Source organism: Mustela lutreola, chromosome 2, assembly GCF_030435805.1.
Source record: "Mustela lutreola isolate mMusLut2 chromosome 2, mMusLut2.pri, whole genome shotgun sequence".
NCBI classification, from domain to species: Eukaryota; Metazoa; Chordata; class Mammalia; order Carnivora; family Mustelidae; genus Mustela; species Mustela lutreola.
The window spans coordinates 54,297,083-54,319,816 of record NC_081291.1 but is presented as its reverse complement, the minus strand read 5'-3'; the positions used below and the strand labels follow the sequence as shown (position 1 = coordinate 54,319,816).

At 47.3% G+C, this 22,734-nt stretch overlaps 1 protein-coding gene and 1 long non-coding RNA gene across 4 annotated transcripts in view; both read right to left on the bottom strand.

Annotated features, from left to right (window-relative positions):
* Window positions 1–2,134, bottom strand: part of TSEN2 (tRNA splicing endonuclease subunit 2) — a 42,438-nt gene extending 40,304 nt beyond the window's left edge. For all 3 annotated transcript variants that reach the window (XR_009350803.1, XR_009350804.1, XM_059161774.1), the window contains exon 1: window positions 2,016–2,134. The gene's annotated coding sequence lies outside the window, so the exon portion shown is untranslated. The remainder of the gene's footprint in view (window positions 1–2,015) is intronic.
* Window positions 2,135–18,849: 16,715 nt separating this feature from the next.
* Window positions 18,850–22,100, bottom strand: LOC131824236 (uncharacterized). Its single transcript, XR_009350802.1, has 2 exons — window positions 21,944–22,100; window positions 18,850–21,767 (listed from the first exon to the last, which is right to left on the bottom strand). It is a non-coding gene; the product is annotated as an uncharacterized LOC131824236 (long non-coding RNA).
* Between the last annotated feature and the right edge of the window lie 634 nt (window positions 22,101–22,734).

Below are 22,734 nucleotides of genomic sequence, written 5' to 3'. Positions count from 1 at the left end.
TGATCACCAGGTTCTGAGGGAAGGGAGAAATGAAGAGCAACTGCTAATAGGTACAGATTTATTTTTAAGGGTGATGAAAATGGTTTAAAACTGGATTGCGGTGGTGGTGATGGCTGCCCAACTGTGAATATACTAAAAATCACCAAATTGTATATTATACAAGGGTGAGTTTTATGGTATGTGAATGGTCTCAATGAAACTGCTACTTTAAAAATCTAATAGGACAAACCAAATGATCTCTAGTTTCATGGTTTTGTGAAGGAACTGTCTTGTGTTGAATTTGAAAGGCAAAACGGGGGAGAAAGGACTGAATTCACTAGTTTCCATTATCTGCATTAGGCATTTAAGATATGTTTCTTTAGTGCCATGAAAGGAGAACAGCATAATGTAAGATGTGGCATGTGAATAAAATTAGAAGAGGTAATTATCAGTAGGTATGACATGCCAGGCACGGACTGTGCCATATGCTACACACATGGGTACTACTATCCTCTTTCACAAACAAGGAAACTGAGGCTTAGAGAGGGCCAATCATTTGCCCAAAGCCCCAGTGCACAGAGATATAACATTGTAAGAAGACTGGCCTTAAAGAGACCCATGTCTGAACCACACACGTATGTATAGGAACGACTGGGCCAGTTGTCAAGGGGTTTGGAAGGTGAAGGCTGGTTTAGACTTGGAATCGGCGCAGAGGCTTACGCAGGGATTGAGAACTGAAAAGAGATTAATTAACTCTGGGTAGTATACAATAGTGGCTCTCAAGCTTGGGTGCCCGTAGAATCACCTGGAGAAATCTTAAAACTCCTAATGCTCAGAGCTTAACTGCAATTACATCAGAAATTCTGGGGTGGGACCCAGATGATTTCGGCAGTAGCCAAAGTTGCCAGCTACTGGTGACAGGATAGCCTATTCAAACTCACTTAATCCCAACAGCTCCCTAAGTAAGTACTGTTACTACTCCCATTGTTCAGAGCAGGAAAGGGACTCAGAGGGGCTGAGTGCTATGCACCTGTAAGGGATTGTTGTTTCTCCTTTCCCAACCCAGGACATACTTGACTCCAGACACAAGAAGTGTTAAGTGCATTTACTTTCCTATCAAAAGTGGGGCTTGCTCCTTATTCTTCCCTTGAGCAGACAAGCTAACACTGTTTAGGTATTCAGTAAATGTTTATTCCAAACAAAACAAGCAAAACAAAAACGGGGGAGGAAGCTCCATTTAATTTTCCAATCCCCTGGAAATACCCTGTCAAATAAACCTGGTTAAAAAACCTCCCACCCAGTAAAGCTCACCTTCTCCCAATTAAAAAATGTTTGAAGCTCCAACGGTGTACCTCCTGGGCTAAGGGAGGCAAGGATGAAAGGGACAAGGCAAACAATCCAGGCCCTGGGGAGCTTTCAAGTCAGAACCTGAGACTAAGCCACATAAACAAACGATAACCCTTTGAAGGTTGTTGTGAGGATTAAGTGGGTTAACTCTGTGAAGGCGAAGGAGCCTCGTACTGGGCCTGTCATGTGCAAGATGCTAGCCAGACGGGGGCTGCAACTGCAATACGTGACTGCACACAAGCCAGAAGGTATTAAGGGCCCACGAAATTCATAACTCCCTGCCTTACTTCATCCCTCTGCGGATTTCCTTGAGCGCGCCCCCCCCCCCCAACAACCGCACTAGCGGCTGAGGATCCCCTCGGGCAGAGACGGGTGTCCAATACACCTCTACGTCCCCAGCCCCCAGCACTGAACGTGGCATCCTGTTCTTGGGAAAGAACGAAGAGAAGTGTAAAGGGCTACAGGTGCTGGAAGAACCGGAGAGGGGCTAATTCCGGTGGAACCAGGAAGCCTGGCTCCCCTGCCCGGCCTACTCTGGGGCGGCTGTGCAACGCGGGGAGTCTCTACGCCCTTTCCGCTCCCGCTCCTGAGAGCTTTCAGAAAAGGCGCCGTCGCCTCTCACACCGCGAGACGTGGCCACCGCGCTCAGCGCCACCGGACACCGCCAGCGGCTCGCCCCGGCGTCTTACCTTCCTTAGCCCCACGCGTTCGTCGTTACCCCGGTAACGCCGGCGGGTGGGCGGTCACCGCCGCCGTCAAGCAGTGCGGCCGCAAAGCCGGGTGAATGCGCAGCCGCAGAGTCCTCGGGCATGCCTGCCGGGTCTTTGCGGAGAGCGCGTGCGCAGAAGCCGCGCATACCTTGGCCGGGTGTAATCGAGTTGTCCTACCTGCCCTTCTTGGGGTTGTATGGCCAACCTCCTGCATAGATGCCACTTTTATTGAATCCTCACAGCAGTCTCGCAAGATTCGTTTTACATGAGATCCCAAGTTACTTGTCCTATGTCACATAGCTAGGAGGTAGTGGAAAAGAGGCTCTAACCCAGGCTTGAAGATTTAGTTTGTCCCGGGGTGGGCGGTGGGATAGTTGAGGCCACCAGGTTTTATTGTAGGACCTAGCCCTGGAAAAACAAAACAAAACAAAACAAAACAAACAAACAAACAAAAAAGGGTCTGTAAGTATAGCCCTGACGCTGTCCTCAGCTTTCTCAGTGTAGATGTATAAGCTGCAGCATGCCGGGAACCTGTAAGGAAGCGCCCTCTCGCAGACACCTGACTAAAAGCCACAGTGTGCACTGGCTACCCTGTGCAGTGTGAAGGACAAAATCGCTAGGAGTCAGAGCTGCATCTGAATCCCTGTCGCCCGCCTCACTGGCTGGGTGGTCTTGAGTGACTTAACTTGACTGAGCCTCAGTTTCCTCTACTGAAAAGTGGGCCATTAGAATTACGCAGGATGAGCAAAACAAAAAGGCGTGGGGGGGAAGTGTAAAAGTTAATCCTGGTCATTTTAAAGGAGGTCTAGTGGGGAGTCCCAAATATACGTTTCAAAATATGAATCCCAGGCTCCCCAGCACACATACCACTCATGCTGGGCAGGTGGGGAAGGTGGGTGACAGGGAATGGTGGCAAATAATGCCAGAGACATTCATAGGGCTGGTGTGATGGTTTTTGAAATCCAAGCCTTTTTCAAATTTCTCCTGTCTCCAGGACTTCACACACATTAGCCTTGGCCTGGAACATCCTTCTCCCCTCTGTATGCAGCTGTAATTCCTGGCCCCTCCTTGAGCCTCAGGTCATGTATCTCTTCCTCCAGCTTATTTCCTCTTCCCTCCCTAGGCCAGCTTGGGTGACTTTCCTCTGTGTTTCTTCAGTCGTCTGGTGCATCCCATGTTGTCCCTGTTTCATGGTCCTTCTTAACCAGAGGGCTTCCGTTGATGGTCCACCTGCACTGGCCTTAACTGGTCGGCTTTGAGTCCAGACTTTGATTTAGATAAATCAAAATTAGAATAGCTTCCTGGTTAGAATGTTGCAAAAAACAGAACTTCAGCAAGGTTCACAGAATAGTGTATCAGGATGAATGGAGGCAGGGAAGGGAGAGCCGGCCGGAGGCTGTAATGTTATACCAGAACATGCCAATTTAGGAAATACTGGTTTTAGAATGGGAGCATTTTAACAATGAAGGGGAACCCAGACTTTGTCCAATTCAATTTCCTTATTTAACAGATAAGAAAAATAGGCTCAGAGGCACTGTGAGTTGCCAGATGTAGCAGAGTAAGTCTGAGGGGGGGACTGAGACTACAGCCAGGTCTCCTGAACCTCTCAGCCTGGTACTCTGCATTCAAGGACTTGGGATTCATCCGACACACAGACATCTCAGGTGGCATCATCAAGAGCTCTGTCCCAACAGAGGGGTCCAGAGTGAAAGCTACTGGATTAGATATTCTTCCCCCAAGATTTTCTCCTCTACTGTTTTTTAAAACTTTTTGTTATGGTCATTTTCAAACAAAGAAGTAGAGAGAATATTCTAATAAATCATCACTTCCACAATCTTCAACCTTTGCTAATTTGTCTATCTTATATACTCTCCATATATATAGATAGATAGATACAAAACACACCTTTATCCCACTTCTGTAATATTTTAAAGCAATCCTAGACATTGTTTAATTTCACTTATAATATTTCAATGACTCTCTAATAGATAAATATTTAAATTTTATTGCATATTATATATTTTCATATTCATAGTTGATGTTTATGTATACATGGTATATAATATGATACGTAGTGGATTCTCTTGATTCACAGTAGTTCTATAGCATCACCATGAACACTGAATCAGTGAATACTGAACCATTACTCATGGGGAAATACAGGGTTAGTTTCCTGCCAGAGTCTGGCCACAATATTTCTATCAACTGATCAGTACATAACCTTACTTTCTGTTAAAAGACATTGTATTTAATATCTACTGTTGATTCATTAACATTGGACTCACGGCCAACAGCACTGTAACTCATGCCTGAACGAAGCTTATCTAACACAGGTATTTTCTCTGTAAGTCATATCACAGCCTTCCTGGCTTAGGAAAACTAGGCAACACTTCAGCACTCTGCTTGGTGTCCATTTTAAGCAGTAAAATCAACAGAAAGCACAGAAATGAGGAAAATGTGGTACTAAGGAAATTGCCAAAAGGAACCTTGTATGAGAGCTGGAATAGGAAGTGTCAACTGATGACTTCAGCTGGGAACTTGCATACTGGGAGACTTGAATTTTTCTCCACTCTATGCATGTCTATGAATGACTAGGTGCTATGAATATTGATTTTGGCAAGACCAATAAATGTTAGCCAGTAGGAGCGATTGCAAATGCAGAATCTGCCAATTTGTGTATCTATCTATCTATATATCCCCAATGTCTTTAGCACATCTAAAAAAATGAACAATACTCCTTAACATCATATTCTGTGAAATGTTATGCAGAATCCCCATGTAATATTTGGGGTATTTGGGATATAAAATCGCTTATCTGAAATTCAAGTTCAATTAGGTGTCCTATATGTAAATCCGAGCAATCTAAAGATGAGTTATTGGGTGTTTATATGTGCTGGCCATTTTGCATCCAGTCTCATTCTCACCACAGCCCTGTGAGGTAGATGCTCTCAACTCTATTTCACCGTTTGAGGTTCCCTCTCTTTCAACTTCTCAGAGTAGGGAAGAAGTGGAGGCCAGATATGGATCCAGATCCACGGGACTGAAGGGCGTGCAATCATTGATATCAATCGTATTAGACAGGGGAGGCCATGCACTGACAAAACACAGCTTTAAAAATGGAAACACAAAAATAACTAACAGCAAGTGTTGGTGTCAGGTCAAGGTGGGTTGAAGGGTCCGTGGGTCTTCCGGGAAGAGGGGGCCTTTGAACTGAGCCTGGAAGGAGGTTGACCTTCGAGAGTGGTGAGGAGGAGGGCGAGAGTGGGCTGGGGCACAGGCCAGGCACGTGTACCAGGCAGGTGAGGGTTTTGAGGTTCTGGCGGGGAGGAGTTGGGCCTGGCCGGGCAGGAGGTCGCCGCCAACGATAAGGTCCGATAGGCAGGGCGGGGCCTGATTGTGCCGGCGCTCGAATTCCAGGCTTGGCATTTGGACTTTACTCCGCAGACAATGGGGAGCCACCGGCGTTTCTGAGCAGGGCAGGGCGGCCCCAGCTGTCGCCCCATTGTTTTTCTCAGACCACACAGATTTCTGCAGTATTTCAGCGAGCCCACTAGATGGAGATATTTTAGCAAATTTCAACCGCCCAGCCTTTCCTGGACTCAAAGTGCAGGGAGAAAAACAAAAAACGGGGACCCCGCAAAACCTCCGCGTGTGGACCCCGCAGCATCTGCCAGGTAGAATGCAACGGCTGCGAAACAGAAGTCAAACCAGGGACAGTCCAGCTCTGACGTCCAGCCAGTCCAGTCCGTGAGATGAGACCTTGGGTCATCTCACAGTGTTGAAGGAGAAAAGGTCCTGGATGAACAGAGGCCAGCACAGTATAACCAGTCCCTCCATTTATTTTCTAGTCTTTAAGCTTCACACCTTTGAGGAGAGTGTTATGCCATTTTACAAGGAGGGAAAGTGAGATGCTGAGAGGTACATTTGCTCAGTTACTGAGGGAGCTGACACCAGGCCAGGCCCGGGAATGGAGTTGACATTTGGTAAGGTGGGCTGGGCGGGCCTCTGAGGCATTGTTTTGCAGGAGGGTTGGGCACTGCCTTCTGATTCTTCTTTGGTTGCTAGAAAAATCTGTAGCAAGAACTACGAGAGCTACGGGGCTCCTACTGTTTGCACTATTTCAGCTGCTTTTTAGAGATAGTCTCACTTAATTCTCTCCCAAGAACCCACTGAGTTAGGGATTATCATACACCCATTTTATAGGTAAGAAACAGATTCAAAGAAGTGACTTGTCCAAGGTCACACAGGGCGGAAGTGCCATAGGGGGAAGTGGATCCCAGGTATGGCCACTCCTGTTCGGTTCTTAGCAGTGAAGTACATTCGACTTCTGGGGAAATTCCTTAGAGAATCTGGGGCACAGATTTTCAAAGAGACACATACAGAGATTTTTTTTTTTAATCCAGGCATGATAGTTTGCAATTAAAAAAAAAAAAGGCAGGGGGGATAACTTAAATGACCATCCCTAGACCAAAGGACATATAAAATGTGGTATAAAAAGTTCATATGGTAGAATACTATGCAGCAGTTCAAAGGAATGAATGAGCTCTTATATACATATCAACATGGACAGATTTCAAGAATATGCTTGGTGATAAAAGGCAAGATGCAGAATGATATGAATCCTCTGATACCATTTACTTAAATTAAAACACACCCCAAGCAATATCAAATACTGAATGTATGTGTGGGTACACTGAACTATTTTAAAATAACAGGGAGGGGTGCCTGGGTGGCTCAGTTGGACTTTGGCTCAGGTCATGATCTTGGGGTCCGGGGATTGAGTCCACGAGTTGGGTTCCACGCTCAGAGGGAAGTCTGCTTGTCCCTCTTGCTCTCCCTCTGCCCCTGCCCCTCCCCCCACTTGGTTTCTCGCCCTCTCTCAAGTAAATAAATCAAACCTTTAAAGTAACAGGAAGGATATGCACCAAATTCATTAGTTACCAGTGGGACTTGGGTAGTAGATAAGGGGACATTAGCTTTATTTTCTGTTTCTTTAAAAAAAAAAAAAACTAGAAGCAAATATGGGGTGGGGATATAGGTGATTTTTAAATTATTTGTTACGTTTCTTTATCGATTTTAATTTTTGCACAGGAAGACTCTTCGGGTAAACAAATACACATGAAGATAGAAAAACCATAAACCAAAATAATTTTCCCATTTATCATCAACAGTTTGATGACGGCAGTTGCCAGTACTCTGGTTCTGAGAGGAACCTGGGAGAAGGGGATCAGAGGAAGTGGCAGATAGGTTCTGAAGCTAGGATAACAGGCCTGAGCTCTGTGATGAGCTTGTGGCTGGTGGGGTCCAGGGCACCAGCATTTTCAGCATAAGAGCCCATCCCTGCCTCTTACACATGGCCCTGCCGCGCTGTGACTGCTGTCCCTGTCAGGGAGAAGCTAGGCTACATGGGGCAGTAGGAACCACACAAGGAGGACAGAGGAGAGCAGGAGGGGGTGCAGGGGCCTTGGCTGGAAATGTCCACACCCTCTGGCTTCTCTCCCTCCTTCCCTTTCCTTTGGTTACTTTCTGTGACCTCAAGGTTACAGACCATTTCTTAATGTGTGTCCTTGACAGGATCACACCCACTTTGCTGCACCAGGTGCTCCAACCACAAATGAAGGGTTATGTTCACTTTGCCCATCTGCTGGGGCTGGCGTGACAGGCATGTAGACTTATGAGTGCTAACCTTCTTTGCTAGCTATTGCTAGCAAACAAACAGAATTCTTTTTCCCCTTCCTTTACATTTGCATATGACACAAAATAATGGTATACAGAGAGCCTAGCACTTTCCTTGCATTGCTCATTTCCCCACTCATTTATTCCTCTTAACATGCCTCTTAGTGAAAACTTCTATTCTGCCCTTTTGTTTTAAAAGATTTTACTTGTTTGTCAGAGAGAGAGAGAAGGAGAGAGAGAGAAAGAGCACACAAGCAGGGGGAGGGGCAAGCAGAGAGAGAAGCAGGCTCCCCGCTGAGAAGGGAGCCCAATGTGGGGCTTGATCCCAAGACTCTGGGATCATGACCTGAGCCGAAGGTAGACGCTTAACTGATTGAGCCACCCAGGCATCCTCTATTCTCTCCTTTTGAAGATGAGGAAAGTGAGTCAGAGAGGTTAAGTAATTTATCCAAGGTAACCCAGCTAAGAAGTGACAAAGGTAGGATTTAAATCCAGGTCTACCTGACTGCAGGGCTACTGTGCTGTATGGAGACAATATGTTTTATGGTCTCATAAAAGGTTTCTTATTCTAAAAAGGAAGTACAGAGAACATTTAGTGATTTTCTTCTTTCTCATAAAATTCTTCTTTGTTCCAAGTTGCTGTTGTCTTGTGTGTGACCCCTTATACGTGCCCACCTCTGAGCTCAGGCTCATAATTTCCTTGGTGGCTGGTGGCTGAAAAGCTCTCTACTCTGCTCACAGGAGACAGGGGAGAAGAGGTCCACCACGGCCCAAACCTGGCTTTCATGCTCTCCTGGGTATGTCAGCCTCAGATGTCAAAAGGCCTAAATTCCAGGCAAACCAGGAATAATGCCCCAGTCATCAAATTTGAAACCAAAACTCAGCAAAGACATGTATTTGCTGCCAGAAAGCAGATCGCTTTTTCTTTTCTTTCTCTCTCTTTTTTTTTTTTTTTTTTTTGCCCAAACAAAACATCCTCTTATGAAATATGTCCAATTTGCAATATTTACTTTCCCTTTATTTAATAACAGGAAAGGGTTTGCAGGACTTTTGTTGATTTTTGCATTTCTTATTAAAATTCTTAAGGGGGTTTTGGGGGAACTTAATCAGCAAAAACGGAGGAGGAAAAAAATCTCATCTGCATTCCACAAGCCTTATTAATGGAGGAAACTTACTGTTTGTTTAAGAGCACTTTCTGATGGGAGAAGGCAAATCGTCACATGTTCCACAGCCTTCCTGTGAATCTTTTTCTTGACTGTGCTTCCTTCTCAGCTGTCTCCAGAGCTCTGAGTCCCTTTTTTCAAGCTTTTTGCCCAAGAAGATGGGGCTGGGGTTTCCACCCCACTGCCAGGCTTGGAGGGAAGCTAACATTCATTGAACATCTTCAGCCCAGTTGTCTGCACCCACAGTCTCACTTCACCCCACATCAGCCCTCCTGGCAGCACTTAGTTGGCAGATGAGGAAACTGAGGGTAAGAAGGATTGAGTCTCTTATCTAAGCTCCCTTTCCTTGTAGCTTTCATTCCTTGGGAGTAAAAGGAAAGGGCCTCTAGTATTCATGGGGTCCTATGTCCAACTGAGTCCTCACAGCAACCCTCTGGGATGACTGGATAATCTCTAACTTACAAAGCTCAGAGAGGTGAAGTGATTTGTGAAAGGTCACACAGCTGGAGGGGTACAGAGCTGAGATTTAGCTGTGCTTGGCCAGACTCTCACATCCATGTTTATTTCACTTAACCACATCACGTCTTTGGGGCCAAGGCAGTATGTTTCTTATAATGAAATAAAATATGCCCCCAAAGTTAAAAATCCCTCCCCCGAGAGGTCTTACTCCTGCCTTCCTTGGTTCCAGAACTAGACTGCACATGACTTTAAAGACTTTGTTTTTATATTTTCATTCAACCACAAATATTTATATATATAATGTATATTCTATTGCATATGATATATACAATGTATATAATACTATATATATAAAATATACACATTATATAATTATGTTTATTTCTAGAATAGGACCTGTACAGAGGTAGTCTTAATTAAAAAAAACCTTGTAGATAGTCAAGTTCCAGTGCTCTCCTTATGCAGAGAAGGAAAGTGAGGACTAGAGAGAAGAAGGAATTTGCCCAAGACCCTACAAGGTAGGAACCTGACCTGAGACCTCCTGCTTCTCTCTGTATGGTCTACAACAGAGCACAAATGAGTCTACAACAGAGACCTTCTCGTTCATTCAGCACTACACACGGGGCACCGTGCACGAGGTTGGACACGCAGATCAACCAAACATGATATTTGAGGCAGGATCCTCATAGTCTAGCAAGAGAGGATGCTTGGAAAAGTTACACTCTCACAGAGGTGGTAAATGTTAAGGTTTTCAAGACGGTCGGGGGCTTGGGAAAGACTCTAGGGAAGAGGGGACATTTGTGCTGGGTCTTAAAAAATAAAGAGGAGCTAGCCAAGTCGGGGAGGGCACCCCAGGCAGAAGGCCTTGCTCAAGCAAAGATCTGGAGGTGTGAACACATGTGGCCTATTCAGGAACCATCCATAGTCTGCTGGGGGAAAGCAGCAAGCCTGGAAGGGAAAGTTGGGTTCAGGCTGTGATGGACTTTGAACGCCGTCCGCAGGAATTTGGAGTTTATCCCACGTGTGGTGGACACACAGAAAGAGGTAAAGGAGGGGATTTGTTTTAGGAGGATCACTCGGGAGGCCTGGGGTAGAGGAGAGTAAAAAGGGCCGAGGACCACCAGGAAGGGGACTGTTGCGCCTTTGAGGTCAGAGAAACCCAGGACTTGCCCACCTAAAAATCCTCTGTCTCCTTCTACTCTTAAACGACATCTCACCTGTTCTTCCTTCTCCAGGCACTCTCCAGACCGCACACCCAGGTGGTGCCCCTCTTTCTAGTTCCCCAAGTTCTTATTCTTCGGGCAATGCTATTGGCACCTTCCCTTCCACTCCTGAGTCCTCAACAGCAGTGGGTCTTAACCTTGGGGAAGAGTCTAAGGAAGGACTTAAAAAAGCAAGTACGGAAATGCTCCACATGTGGAAGGTGCAGACCCCCTGAAGCTGCTTTCACTTATAGAAGGGGGACAATTCCAAGGCAACAAAGGTGGGGGCAGACACCCCAGAAGCCATCTGCTACAGTTTGTAAGTCCCCAGGAAATGGGAAGGCCAAAGAGGAAAGGGATTAGGGATGAAGATTGCCTTGAAAGTTTAAGCATACGTCCAAGGAGGGATCCTGGGCCAGAGGAAGCCCTAAATGAATGTAGTAATTGTCATTAAAGAAAGAAATGTCCATCTGCAGAAGAGCTGGGCAGCCAGGGAAGTAGCAGGATGAGAAAGAGGGAGGATGCCATGGTCAAGGATTCTGGGGACCCCAGCGGTAGGTCTAGCTTGCCTCAACACCTGAAATCCTGGAATCCCATAACCAACCCCTCCCTTTTCTCATTCTGTGCTCACCAAGAATCTTCTGATTAGGATTTGGCATCCCGAGGAGTGTGCCTACAGGGAGCTGGTGTGTTGGCTAGAGGACACGTGTATCCAGTCCCCTTGGCAGTTACATTTGTCGTGTAAATTAGTAAATTGGGAACAGACAATTCACAGAAGAAGTAATACAAATGACTAATAAGCACATGAAAAAAATGTTCATCCTCACCAGTATTCAAAGAAATGTAAATTCAAACCAAAACCGAGATTGTTTTCTACCCATTAAATTAGAAAGGATTTCTTTTTTTAAGTGAATACATATTGCTGGGAAAGAGGTGGTACAAGGGGCACCTCATGTGCTCCCTGCTGGGGCAGGCACATCTTCTTCCCATGGTGTCTGTTCTTTAAACTCCCACAGAACAGACCCATGCAACTTCATCTGCCTGCAAGGAACAGTCAGAGGGCTCTCTTCATGATCTGTTCACCCCGTGTTTACTGAGCACCTATTACATGCCAGGCTTATGAGGCACTGTGTGTAGTAGGGGCCACATAGAAATTTTATCCCAAATGCCAAATGATCTCAAATCAAGAGAGAGGCTGGAGGCCAGTCCCTGGGTGGGCTGGAAAAGGAAGAGATCTACAGGAAGCTGAGAGGAAAAAGAATCCGCTAACTTTCACTCCTCCCCTTCCCACCATCCAATTCTCTTGGAAGTTCCAGGTCAGGCTGAGGCTCTTGGGAGAACACCAGGCGTGTCCTAGAGCCAAGTTTTTAACCCATGTCCATTCCCAGAGACTGATTTGATTGGTCTGGGATGGGCCTAGCCACAGTCTTCTAAAAAGTATCCCAGGTATTTCGAATGTGCAGCCCCGGTTGAGAACCACTGAAAGAAGTGAAGTAGGAAAACGCTCACGCGTCCTGGTTAAGAGGCAGGTTTTAGGGCTGGCTCCAAGGGCTGGACACTGATGACCTGGGTCATGTCCAGAAAGACACTTCCTGTCTGAGCCTGGGTTTTCTTCTCTGTAAAACCGAGAGCAGTTGCCATGAGGGTGAAATGAGGCAGCGCATGCGAAGTGCTTGCCTGTGCTCCCTGAGATTCATGGTCATGATTCTTAGTGATCAGCCAAATACTAGCATAGGCTCAGATCTCACAGGAACAAGGATACAGGGCTCCCAAGGTATCTGAAAATTGCACAGGAGGAAAACTTTCAACTTGAACAGCCCTGACCGTCCACTTGAGTTTTATCCAGTGATTTAGGAGACGATCCCCATGGTTTTACTTAAGCTCCAGGAATTCTCCTTCCAGATGCCAGGGCAGATGGGGAAACAATGTGCCATTCTAGCCCAAGAATCATACCGTAGGAAGGATGGAGCCCAGCAGTATCTGGACCAAGCTCAGTTTATGAAGCCAAGTTCGCTGGCCCCACTCCCATGAAAATAGCAATGAAAAGCCCAAGGCTGGTAGACCTCATTCTGTCACCACTTACTAGCTTTGTTACCTTGGGTGAAAGACTTCACCTCTCTGTGCCTCAGTTTCCTCTCTAACCTGGGGGTAGTTCTGGTCTTTACCCCAAACGGCTATGAGGGAGAATGAAATGCGTTAACGAGGGTAAAGCTCTGAGCCCGGGATCTGGTGTATGTTAAGGCCTTGATGAATGGCTGCCATATGGGCCTTTCCCCAGCCAGCAACAGCCCTTTCCACAGCAGTCTGATTCCCTTGTGGCCTTTACCCCCAGCCCCCACCCTTGCACATGGGGCTTGGGGGTATAATTGCTTATGTGTGTGTCTTATCAAGGGCCTGGCCTGATTCACCCCCTTCCTTCTGTTCCATGGTTCACCATTATGTTGAGCCCCTGCTCAGAGAACATGTGTGGAACTGGACTAACCTCTCTGCTTTCCCAGATAAGAAAACTGAAGCTGATGCAGGTGGGGATGGGGGGAGGCAGGGGGGAGCTGAGGTCACATACCAGGTGCAAGGTCCTGAGGCTCAGGTCATTGGGGAAGGATTCTCAAAAGGGACACATTTGGGCAGAGGGCTTGGGACCTTCCACGACCTTATTGGGCAGTAAACTTGAACAAGGGGAGCCATGGAGGAAAAGGTGACTGAAGAAACCCCCTGGGGACTCTCGCCAGAGGTCGATGAGGATCTGCAGGTGGCCGGAGAACCCGGGTGAGCAAGGGGAGGGGGAGAGGCCGAGCAAGTAAAATTCACACTGTTACCGGTAGGGTGACTCATTTGTGCCAACAGGCTGGTGAGACATAGAGAAACTCCGGGTACAGGAAGATCAGATGGGATAACGAATTTGAAAGTTCTTTGAAAATGGTAAATCAATCTAAGAGTAGGGGCTCTGGCTTCAAATAGACCTGGATGCAGAGCCTGCTTCTGGAACTTACCTGTAAGCAAGTGGCTTAACCCCTGGAAGCTTCAGTTTGCTCATTGGAAAGGAGGGGGCGGGAGCCATAGCTGCCTCAGTGGGCTGCTCTGAGGATCCAGCCACCAAATGTGGATAATGTCTGGTCCAGAGCCTGGCATGTGGCCATCCATGGTAGCCGCAGTGACGGGGAGAAAGAAGTTGGGCCCTCGGCTGGCGGAGTCTTCCCTCACAGTGTCTTCCTGTCTAGTTCATACCCATCTTCCGGCCTTGCAGTTTCCCTGAGACAGAAAGGCCCTGTGCCTTCTCTACATGCTCGCAACTTTCTATTGAAGCCCTTCTCACGGCACTTCTCAGAGCAGACTTTGCATTTACTACTACTTCCCGAGCATGCCTGACAAGGCCCAGTCTAGGTCTCCCTCGTCCCTGCCCACCGTGCCCGCACACAGCCTCCACCCTGTCCAGAGAGACACCACGGAGCAGTGAGATGGCCAGCAAGCAGAGACAGCAGCTGGGAGACAACTGTCCCAGCCCTGATACCAGAACAGAGTATGTCATTTGCACTAATGAAGTACAGAGGAGAAAGGAATTTGTAAACGCATTTTTTAAACAATTCTACAAACTTCTTTTGATTGATACAATTGAATTCATATTTTTTTTTAATGAACACAGTTTCCTGTTTGTTTTGTGTTTAGGCCCTGCTACAGATGAAATGAACGAAAACTTCCCATAAAACCCACTGGCTTAAGTGGTTGGTAAGTCCACATGGAATGTTTGTTAACCAGTCAGACAGGGAAAGTTGGCCCAGTTGTAGGAAGCCCTATCGCCGGGCATCAACAAAGGCCAGAAGAGATAAAAAGAAAAAGCATCTACTCTCAGAGCCTGGAGAATTCCAGAGCTGGCACTCATGGGCCCCTAAGCGGCAGGTTGCTCTCCTGTAAGATAGGGGAAGCAGAGCTTACCTCACAAGGACATGGAGAGGTTTGAGGATAATGTGCCCAGAGCCTCGCTCAGCACCCGGCAGGTGGGGGGCACTCAACAATGCCAGCCACCCTTACTCCACTAGCTGGCAATGACATGAACTTATTTTCTGGGCTTCCTACCTGACAGTTAAAATGAGGTGTACATAAGAAAATGAACCATGTTGGGGCACCTGGGTGGCTCAGGCCATGATCCCGGGGTCCTGGGATCGAGCCCCACCTTTGGCTCTCTGCTCAGTGGGGAGTCTGCTTCTCCTGTTCCCTCTACCCCTGCTTGTATTCTCTCTTTTTGCTCACTCTCTTTGTCAAATAAAAAAAATCTAAAAAAAAAGAGAAGAAAAGAAAACAAACTCTATCTATCACTAAGAGTGAGCCCAATACCTCTTAACTGGATAAACCTTTCAAAATCAAGATTTTGATCTTGAGTCTCTGTTAAATGGGTGTAGAGCGGAAGACCCAGTGGGAAGTCCAAGAAGAACTGGGCGGGGCAGGATCTCCCAGAGCTAAATGCCTGTCTGCCCGGGTTTTCTTCAGTAAGAAAGTTCAGGGATTACTTTGACCAGGCAACTGAACCTATGCTTTGTCCATTACTGATGACCCTGAAAACCAACCAACCAACCAACCAACCAAGAAATAAAACCATTTATCTTCTTAGTATTCACTAAGCTGAGAAGACTCCCTCCCTCCGTTCACCCTCCCTTCCTTGCATCCTCTCCATCAATGTGAAGCCACCATCTACCTGCTAATTTCCCTCATCTAACTCTTCAGGACAGAAATGCCTGTGGTGTTTCTCTGCCCTTCTTCCTGCCTGTCACAGGGTAAATACACTGCCCCTTGGTGCCCCTGATCTGCAGCCAGTGCGACTGGCCCCAGTGTCTCAAGGCTGAATAGCCTGGCTCTGGCTGCGTCTGATCCTTGGGCAAGCCCTGGGTCATCCCCACCCTCTGCCTTCTCCTAATGCAGATGCAGTGGGAGCAAGTAACACCTCGGGCCCCTTCCGGCTCTGCCATTATAACCTCAAGGAGGCCTGGGGCCTGTGGGCCTGGGGCCTCAGTCCTGGGACCTGACCCACTGGGGTTCCCTTCCCTACTCCACCACTTACCACTGCGTGGCCTTGAGTCAGGTATACAATCATCAGTGGCTCCACAGGGGGCCAGACATCCCTTTTAGGGTCACAATGAAAGATGTTACATAGTAAAGATTTATACTTGTGCCCATATACAATTTAAGCACTCATGAATGCTTTCTACTATTTTATTGTGCAAAAGAGGGAGCAATGGCACACCAGACCCATCTCAGGCTGACAGTGGGGACCTGTCCCAGGGTCTTCCACTTCATGAATGCAGCAGCCCTATTTGCCAGCATTCTGGCATCCCGTGATGTAACACTAGTGAAGGAGTGAGGTACAGTGGCTTCTAGAGGAGCTCAGTCGAGGTCAGGGTCGCGTTCCCGCCGCCCTGGGTACCCAAGAGTCTCCTGCCCTGGTGCAGGGATGGACAGATTGTGTAATTGCTAAAAACTGTGTGCCTAACAGAGGACTAGTGAGCACAAGCCCAGCCTGCAGGCAAAGAGATCCAATGAGGTTTTCAACGTGGCCAGGCAAACAAGATCGCGCAGCTGGATCCAATCTGCAGGTCTAATTATGGGACTCCCCACACAGTGTGGGTCCTTGCTGTGGGCCTGAGCCATGGCCCTCATCGTCATGTGTATGTATCAGCACCCAAGACAGCTTTAAGGAGATCTAATTCTCACGCCAGTCAATGTGCCTTTTTAAAGTGTGCGATTATTTTTTTTTCCTACCATAGTTGTAGAGTTGTATCTTCAGTACCCGAAAAACAAATGCTCTCCTCATGAGTGGTCATTCCTCTTCTCTTCCTCTGTCTAGCCCCTGGCAACCACTGATCCACTTTCTGTCTCTGTAGATTTGCCTATTCTGGACATTTCATATAAATGAAATCATAACAGCATGTGGTCTTCTTTCACTTCTTTCACTTGGCATTTTGTTTTCAAGGTTGATCCATGTGATGACATCTATCAGGACTTCACCCCCCTTTTTCATGGCCAAATAATACTCTGTCATGTGGACAGAACACATTTTGCCGATCCATTTATCTGTTGATGGACTATGGGGTAGTTTCCACTTTCTGGCTTATGTGAACACTGCTCCTCTGAACATTCACGTGCAGGTGTTTGAGTAGATACAGGTTTTAACTTCGCTTCTGAAAGTACCTGGGGGCTCCTGGCTGGCTCTATCAGTTAAGTGATCGACTCTTGATTTCACCTTGGTTCATGATCTCAGGGTGCTGAGATTGAGCCCTGTGATGGGTAAGCCCTGAGTTGGGCTCCGAGCTCAGCACAGAGTCTGCTTGAGATTCTCTCTCTCCCTCTGCCCCTCCCCCTGTTCACACGGGCCCTCTCTCCATCTCTCTCTTTCTCTCTCTCAATAAATAAATAAAGTCTTTTTAAAAAGATTTTATTTATTTATTTTGACAGAGTCACAAGTAGGCAGAGAGGCAGTCAGAGAGAGAGGAAAGGAAGCAGGCTCCCTGCTGAGCAGAGAGCCTGATGCGGAACTCGATCCCAGGACCCTGGGATCATGACCTGAGCCGAAGGCAGAGGCTTTAACCCACTGAGCCACCCAGGCACCCCAAATAAATAAAATCTTAAAAAAAAAAAAAAGGCAGCACCTAGGAGTGGATGGCTGGCTCATATGGCAAAGTGGCTATTAGGGTTATAGTAAGTGCTGTACTGCATCTTTTTGCATTCCCACCAGAAGAGGAGAGTTCTAGTTGATCCACACCCTCGCCAACATTGGCTAAGGTCAGTCTTTTTAGTTTTAGTCATTCTGATAGAGGAATCGAGGAGTCTTGTCCTTTTAATTTGCATCTCCCTGTCCAAGCTCTGAACTGCAGCAGTGAGCTGCATGGCCAGGCCTGTTCTCCCTTGAGGGGAAAAAAGACAAACAGGTGTTGGTAAGAGAAAATAGGGGGAAGAAAAGAATGAGTGTTTGGGTGGGTGGGAGCCAGCCGGATAGGGCTAGAGCAGAGAGCTGACTTAGCAGTTTGCATGGTGGCTGTCTTTGTTTTTCTAGCACATTGGAATCTCTTGGCTACTGGTCTTTGATTTCCTTTAATTAGCCTTCCCTAGTGACAGCGACAGGTCAAGATTTTTAGGAAGTGCTCCAGACGCCTCTGCCTGACAGACCTACATCCCTGGGCGTCCAGTCCTTAGGGCTGAAATGCATCCTATTTCTCATCCTCGGAGCTGACTTAGGGGCTGACAGAACAGTTGTGCCCCTGTTGACTTTTCATTCCCTGCTTCACCTCCTACACAAAGGAAGTGTATTATTTACAAAGTATCTCTATCGCCTAGAAAACATCTCATTGGGAAGAATTAAACAGTTACACATTAAAACCTTTTAAAAATGCAGGCATGCATCAGCTGCCATTAGGACACCAGCGTGGCAAACCTGTTTGGCATCTATTTGGTAGAAAAATAAGCTTCTAAAGCTTCCAGGCTTGCTTGAGGGACATTTGGTTTTAAATCTGAGCGCCCTCAGAGATTCCTTAAATAGCAATAGCCATGGTGGGGAGGGGCATTTCCTAAATGTGATGAGGACATTTTAAGAGTTTGGGACAAAGTACTCAGAAATCAATACCTAACCTACTAAACTTGTGATCCCAAGCAGGATACAGATCTATAAAGAAGTAAATGATAGGATGGTGTGATAGCTATTATGACAGAGAGATGGACAGGGCACAGAAAGCAACTGTTTGGAAGATGGTTTAGGGCTATCTGACAGAAAAGGGGACATTGCAGTTCAGCTTTGAAGGATGAATAGGAGTTCGTTAGAAGATACGAGAAGGAACAACCCACCAGTGTGGAGAGCATGCATAAGGCACTAAGATGTGACACCACGCAGGTTAAGAAAACTGTGGGTCCTTAAGTGAGTCTAGACCATAGGGTGGGTAACAGAAATGGTAGGAGTGAAGCTGCTGAGCTCCACGGAGCCGAGATCCCAGAGAACCTTGACAGCCAAAATAAGGAGCTCGGGCCATAACCACTATAGGGTTTTGGTCAGAATATGTTCTTGAGAGAGCACCCTGGTCGCCACGAGGGGGAATGGATGGAGAGAGCAGGGCTAGGCACGATTTCACCAGGGCCACAGTGCCAGTTGTGGCCCGAGGACATGTGATATACCAAAACCATGCTGTGTACCTGGGATTGGAAGTCAGCTGGCAGCACTCCCAGGGGAGGCTGGGGTTGGCCAGGGCCCGAAGGAGGGCACAAATCCTTCCCAGTGGACACCCAATTCATTCTCCACAACCAGAGGGAGGTGTCAACCCTCCTCCCGCTCAGGGCAGATCCTGGACACATGGTGTCCATGGAATGGACCATGACACCATGTGTCATTCTTTTTTTTTTAAAGATTTTATTTACTTATTTGATAGAGATCACAAGTAGGCAGAGAGGCAGGCAGAGAGAGAGAGAGGAGGAAGCAGGCTCCCTGCCAAGCAGAGAGCCCGATGCGGGGCTCGATCCCAGAATCCTGAGATCATGACCTGAGCCGAAGGCAGAGGCTTAACCCACTGAGCCACCCAGGTGTCCCATCATTCTTATTCTAGGATGGGAAAATGGCCAGGGCTCAGTGGAGACCGGAACAACCAGAACACTCCAACTCCTTGGTACTCAAGCTCCTCATGACCCCAAATCCTAAACCTGGCTGATGACCCAGCTCGCCTCACAGCCACATCGCACCCTGGGGGCCGGACATGTCAGGACTGGTCAAAGCCTTTGCTTTTCCAGAGTTGGAAATTGAGGTACGGATGAGGCCCAGCTTGCCAAGGCTCCCAGGATTAAGAAGGGGTAGGTAGGGTCAAGACTTGGATGAGGGTCTTCAGATTCCCAAGGCCCTTTTCCAGGCTGCGTCTCACAGCAGGTCAGGAAAACGAACACTGCGCCATGTGATAAACATACATTTTCTTACTTTCTTTTCTTATGACTGTTCCCATTTTGCAGATGAGGTGCTGAGGCTCCTAACAAGTAATAGCTGTCCGTCGGATGTCTCCATGATGCACCAACCTGACTTCTCTGATCTGAAAACAGACTTGGATCAAAATGTCTTTCCACACTGGCAACAGTCAAGCCTGCTTTGCAAGGCAAGGACTGGTGAGGACACAGGCCTCTGGGGACCATAATGTTTTCTGCATTGGCATGGCAAATGACTTGCAAAATACCACGACATCAGGAGAGGTTTTTTTGCAACAGAGCTCTTGTGACAAGGCGAAGAGGCCGGGATGCTCTGGGACTTGTGTTTCTTTTTAAAAATAATCATTTTTCTCCCTCTGACAGATAATTCAGATCCCAGGCAGGCGTCAGAGCGGGCAGGGGAAGCTGCCCCTCCCCCTGGCGGCACCCACTTCCTCCAGGGCCCAGGAGAGAGTGGGCCTATCTCCCAGGCCACTGCTCTCTGAGGCGGCCCCAGGTACCAGGAGTTTGTTTTATGGATGGGTCTGTCGTGAGTCAGTATGATAATGTTTCCTGTGAGAACTTTATTTCCCTGCATTGTTTGCAAAGTCTGTGTGTGCGTCTGAGCACGTAGTCCTAATCTCGGTGGAGTCTGTGCCTTGGTTCTGAGACACCCTTGAGGGTGGGGGTAGGGACCCGAGGAGACCAGACACGGGTTGTCCCGGTCCCCTCTGGTGGCAGGGAGAGGTCGGGGTGACTCACATACTTAGGTCTTGCCTCCAGCCTGTGGTGGGCTGGCTTCTCTGCTGAAAGCCACTTCAATCAGTCATCTCTTCTTAACACTCAATGTGGCCTGGGCCTCATTGGCGGCACCCACCCGTCGCTGTCTGGGACGCTTCTGAATGAGGGCAGGAGACGATCCTCTCACTTAGCTTTCAGCTCCTTGGTTTGCAGGTGGGGGAAACCCAGGGAAGTTACGTGGTGTGTCTAGGCTGAACTGACCCCTGGGGTGGGCCCCAGTCCAGCAGTCAAGCAGGGTCTTTGGAGCTCACTGGTCCTAGGTTCAAATCCCAGCTCTCCCACTTGTCACCAGGCAGGTCACTTCATCAATCTCAGTCGCTTCGACTGACAGATGGTGTTAATCATGCTCAGCCTGCTGACCAGCTGCCAGCATGAAATCAGAGAACAGATATAGAGCAGGTGCCTCAGAATGAGTTTGGGGAGCAGTCTTTTAGTCAGTCTTTCCTCATTTCCTCTGAAACACTGGCTGGAGCTCATGGCCTTAGCAAGGGCCACACAGCAGATGCTTCTGGGGAAGCACCAAGGGGGTGTCAAGGCGCTTTGCTCACAACAGTTCTCTTCAGACCACTTAGTCAAAGCCACTGGATTCCAGAGCTTTCCAGAACAGACAGGAAATGGCCCTGCTGCTAAGAGATGGCTATCAGTAGTAGTGAGTAGCTTAGCCAAGAGTCCGACTAGAAGAAAAAAGAAGAAGAAACTGTAAGTTGTCCGAGCTCTCCTTAACATCTTAGCTCACTGCCTGCTGGCTTCTCTGACGCCTGCCTGCCATGGCACTCAGGGGCAGCCCCACATTGTGGTTCTGTGCTTACCTGCTTTGGTGGAATATCTATTAATTCTTTCAATTCTCATTTCCATCGTTTGCTGTTACAGGACTTTCTGGTGGACACCTTTTTTCTAAAGATTTTATTTTTAAGTAATCTCTACGACCTAACATGGGGCTTGAACCTACAAGCTCAAGATCAAGGGTCCACACGTTCTACCTACTGAGCCAGCCAGGTGCTCCGGAGATTGGATGTTTTGATCTGCCCAACATTTACCTCTTCTTTTTCTAGAATCAGAACCCAGGTTTGGTTTTGATCCCCTCCCCCAACCCGCACTAAACACCGTCTTTATAACTGTCGATACAACTATTTTTGGCTAAAAGGAGGGCATATGATCCCAGCCAAACTAATCAGACGCCCTTCTCCTGGGATCTGAATGTCAAGGGAGGATAACACAGGGACTGAAGATGGGTCCAGCTGCTTTCTCCCATAGAGGTTTCCTAAACAGATGAGCCGGGTCTGCTGCTTCATGGACCCACAGAACTGCTTTTTACCTACCCTTTTTGTGGTGTGATCTGCAGGCTCTCATCCCATAACTTCCCAGTCCATTTTGTTTGCCTTAAATTTACAGTTGTAACTTACAATGGACACAACCTCAGTAGTGCACAGTCTGCATACAGTAGCTCCTTTATCCATGGAGGATACGTTCCAAAACACTCCGCAGATGCCTGAAACTGCAGACGGCACCAAACCCTACATGGGTTGTGTTTTTTCGTAAACATATGTACCGATGAGAAAGTTTTATTTATAAATTAGGCACAGTAAGAGATTAGCAACAACAATAATAAAAATACAAGAATTGTAATGATCAACTGTAATTAAAGTTATGTGATGGTGTCTCTCAAAATACCTCAGTGTACTGTACTCACCCTTGTTCTTGTGATGATGTGAGATGATAAAATGCCCACGTGATGAGACAAAGTCAGGGGAGTGACGTCGGCACTGTGACCTAGGGCTGGGCCACCTCTGATCTGATAATAATGTCGGAAGGGGCATCGTCTGCTTCAGGAGCATTCTTGACTGTGGGTGACTGAAATCATGGAAGAGGAAACTACAGATAAGGGGGGACCACTGTATAAATACATTGATACCTTGCCTTCTCAATTTATCTCATGAGCAGGGGCTGAGTTGTTTATTCATTCAACAAACCACAACCAAATTCCTATTTGTACTGGTCTGTTTTGGGAATTGGGTGTTTGGAAAGGAAAACACAGTACTTGCCTCCAAGTAGTCTGAAGTCTGGTCCACCCTTGGGAAAATGTTCAAGTTACTCCTCAGTCTGTCACTCATAGAATAATGCTAGTTGGGCATCTCCCGCGGGCCAGGTGCTCTGCTGGGGTGGGCTGACAAGGTAGAGGATGGAATCTTTGTCCACACCTCAGCACAGCAATCTGCACAAGGAAGGGGCTAAAAATGAATTCGGGGTTCCAGAAGGTCAGAGTCTGAGGCCATCCAGAATCCACACGGTTCTACTGATTTTTGAACAATCCTGTGGGGTACTGGGGACCGAGTACTGTGGCTTCATAAAATACTCTAGTATTTTACAGCTTTATTGAGGTGTAATTTACATACCATAAAATTCACCCATTGGAAGTGTACGATTCAAGGCTTTTTAGAGAATCTACGATGTTGTGCAACCATCACCACAATCCAGGTTTAG